This window comes from Carassius gibelio, chromosome A2 (assembly GCF_023724105.1).
Source record: "Carassius gibelio isolate Cgi1373 ecotype wild population from Czech Republic chromosome A2, carGib1.2-hapl.c, whole genome shotgun sequence".
Taxonomy (NCBI): domain Eukaryota; kingdom Metazoa; phylum Chordata; class Actinopteri; order Cypriniformes; family Cyprinidae; genus Carassius; species Carassius gibelio.
The window spans coordinates 23,082,793-23,086,423 of NC_068372.1; the positions used below are offsets into that span (position 1 = coordinate 23,082,793).

Consider the following 3,631-nt stretch of genomic DNA (forward strand, 5'->3'; position numbering starts at 1 on the left):
ACCCCAATGCACCCACGTGCCACCATCTGTCAGGTGGCCACAGTATATACATGATACATCTCTCTTGCTTTAATTTTTACATCTGAATTGAATTTCACAGAATGTGCCCTGATGAAAAAAGCATCTTAGACCAGCTTAAGATGGTTTGCTGTTGTATGATCTCCAAGCCTGATCAGGCTGCTCATGTTAGAGAGGGATGTAGCATTTTACAGCAGATTCATCTGGGAGACCAGCAAAACATCTCCCTTCTACTAATACAGTATTTTCACTTTGTGAATTTGTTTTAGGCTTTCTTGATCTATTATTTGGTTTTATTTCAGGTCTCAAAATGTGTTGTGGGTTTCTCTTCAAGGGAAATGTCATTCTGGAAGATGTAAGCACAGATCAAAGAAAAAAAACGGTGAGGCGTTTTGTAAGTCTGTGGTTGAACTTGTGATTGAATGTACGAAAATAAAACGTATTTTACCTTCTTCCACAGGCTGTCCACAGCTGGGTCGAAAACAAATGAGAGGTCAATTTGGCAGGAAATCGCTCTCCGTGCGATGTAGTGTCCAACTTAAGACTCTCGAGGCTTTGTGTAATCAGCGTGCTTCAGTCCTTGAGCTCGTGCCTCGTGTAATTGCGTTTGCCGCCACTCGCGCATCTCTTCCCCTGCGCGTGAGGAGGCTGCCGCCCTCGCCTCGTGGTGAGAGGTACCGTTTTTCATCTCTGCACGCGACGGACACGCTCTTATCGTTCCTGTTGCGTGTCCCATCCCCCCCCCCTCCTCGTTTCTTCTCCTTCCGTTTCATTAAATGTTTCATTAATTGTGGTTGTGCTCATTAATTCCAATGAAAAGGCGTTTAAAAATAAATCTTAAAACCTTGCATGATCAGGCGACCTTGGGCCAAACTTCCTGAATTTTTTATAACCCACAGCTGGCCATGTCCTGGGGTTTCAGTCATCCCGTATTTAAACCCATTCTTCTCAAAGTATCTGTCTACACTGAACAAAATTATAAACACAACACTTGTTTTTCGTCCCCATTTTTCATAACCCTAACTCAAAGATCTAAGATTTTATCTATCTATCTGTCTGTCTGTCTGTCTGTCTCTATCTATCATTCTATTGTTCTTGTTTAAGTATGCCTGAATGTGTATGTTTGTTTGTGTTTAATAAAACTTTTGTGAACAAATTCCACGAGTTTCTGATTCTGTCACTGGCTACTTTTACATGCACAATTTTTGGTTCAGTCGGACTGAATTCATTTCTGATTGATGAATCTGAATGTAGTGTTTACTTGAACATTAAATAAAGTTAACGGGTTGATGTGCTCGTTTATATGTCACAAGCTTCAAATCAGAATGCCCCTCCTCATGCCCAAAACGGGTTGCCTGTTGATGAGTATCCAAAACAAGGTTGTCCTGCTTCACTTCACAGCTGCAGAGTGAATTATACACTTTATTAAAAAGGAAGAGCCACTCATACCACGCGTTATATGTTATTACGTTATTTCTGTGTCATTGCACATGCACATTCCTTTCAGTTTCGTGGTTCAATCCGATTGAGTGTTCATATGCACTCTCAATCGTATTAGAAGAGGAACGAACCACCCCCTGATCGAAATTTCTTTCTGATCGAGCTCATTCGGATCAATTAAGGTGTTTACATTAAGGCTTTTTCATCCGATTGTGCTGTCTTTCCCATTACAAATTGATTTTTTGGTTGCATGTACAGTATTGTTCAAAATAATAGCAGTACAATGTGACTAACCAGAATAATCAAGGTTTTTCGTATATTTTTTTATTGTTACGTGGCAAACAAGTTACCAGTAGGTTCAGTAGATTCTCAGAAAACAAATGAGACCCAGCATTCATGATATGCACGCTCTTAAGGCTGTGCAATTGGGCAATTAGTTGAATTAGTTGAAAGGGGTGTGTTCAAAAAAATAGCAGTGTGGCATTCAATCACTGAGGTCATCAATTTTGTGAAGAAACAGGTGTGAATCAGGTGGCCCCTATTTAAGGATGAAGCCAACACTTGTTGAACATGCATTTGAAAGCTGAGGAAAATGGGTCGTTCAAGACATTGTTCAGAAGAACAGCGTACTTTGATTAAAAAGTTGATTAGAGAGGGGAAAACCTATAAAGAGGTGCAAAAAATGATAGGCTGTTCAGCTAAAATGATCTCCAATGCCTTAAAATGGAGAGCAAAACCAGAGAGACGTGGAAGAAAACGGAAGACAACCATCAAAATGGATAGAAGAATAACCAGAATGGCAAAGGCTCAGCCAATGATCACCTCCAGGATGATCAAAGACAGTCTGGAGTTACCTGTAAGTACTGTGACAGTTAGAAGACGTCTGTGTGAAGCTAATCTATTTTCAAGAATCCCCCGCAAAGTCCCTCTGTTAAAAAAAAGGCATGTGCAGAAGAGGTTACAATTTGCCAAAGAACACATCAACTGGCCTAAAGAGAAATGGAGGAACATTTTGTGGACTGATGAGAGTAAAATTGTTCTTTTTGGGTCCAAGGGCCACAGGCAGTTTGTGAGACGACCCCCAAACTCTGAATTCAAGCCACAGTACACAGTGAAGACAGTGAAGCATGGAGGTGCAAGCATCATGATATGGGCATGTTTCTCCTACTATGGTGTTGGGCCTATTTATCGCATACCAGGGATCATGGATCAGTTTGCATATGTTAAAATACTTGAAGAGGTCATGTTGCCCTATGCTGAAGAGGACATGCCCTTGAAATGGTTGTTTCAACAAGACAATGACCCAAAACACACTAGTAAACGGGCAAAGTCTTGGTTCCAAACCAACAAAATTAATGTTATGGAGTGGCCAGCCCAATCTCCAGACCTTAATCCAATTGAGAACTTGTGGGGTGATATCAAAAATGCTGTTTCTGAAGCAAAACCAAGAAATGTGAATGAATTGTGGAATGTTGTTAAAGAATCATGGAGTGGAATAACAGCTGAGAGGTGCCACAAGTTGGTTGACTCCATGCCACACAGATGTCAAGCAGTTTTAAAAAACTGTGGTCATACAACTAAATATTAGTTTAGTGATTCACAGGATTGCTAAATCCCAGAAAAAAAAAATGTTTGTACAAAATAGTTTTGAGTTTGTACAGTCAAAGGTAGACACTGCTATTTTTTTGAACACACCCCTTTCAACTAATTGCCCAATTGCACAGCCTTAAGAGCGTGCATATCATGAATGCTGGGTCTTGTTTGTTTTCTGACAATCTACTGAACCTACTGGTAACTTGTTTGCCACGTAGCAATAAAAAATATACTAAAAACCTTGATTATTCTGGTTAGTCACATTGTACTGCTATTATTTTGAACAATACTGTAAGTGCAGATCACATGATTCTTGATCTTGTTGCATGCTCTAATCAATTGTAAGAAAGTAATAATGCGTTAGATGTACTGTGTAAGAATGTTATTTTCTTTGGCCACATGAATAACATTTCTTAGAGTTCATATGAAATGTGTATGTTCGCTGAATGAACAGATTAGTTAATTGTAGTGGAGAGCGGGGTCGAAAGTAACGTGGGACGAAAGTAACAAAGCGATTTTCTCTGAGCCTCTTTCTGTATTTTCATTCCCAGCTATGACAGATATTCAGCATGCAATCCTT

General features: G+C 39.8%; 1 long non-coding RNA gene across 1 annotated transcript; it reads right to left on the reverse strand.

The window, feature by feature from the left end:
* Nucleotides 1-289: 289 nt before the first annotated feature.
* Nucleotides 290-1,031, reverse strand: LOC128023739 (uncharacterized). Its single transcript, XR_008186031.1, has 2 exons — nucleotides 467-1,031; nucleotides 290-364 (listed from the first exon to the last, which is right to left on the reverse strand). It is a non-coding gene; the product is annotated as an uncharacterized LOC128023739 (long non-coding RNA).
* Nucleotides 1,032-3,631: the final 2,600 nt, after the last annotated feature.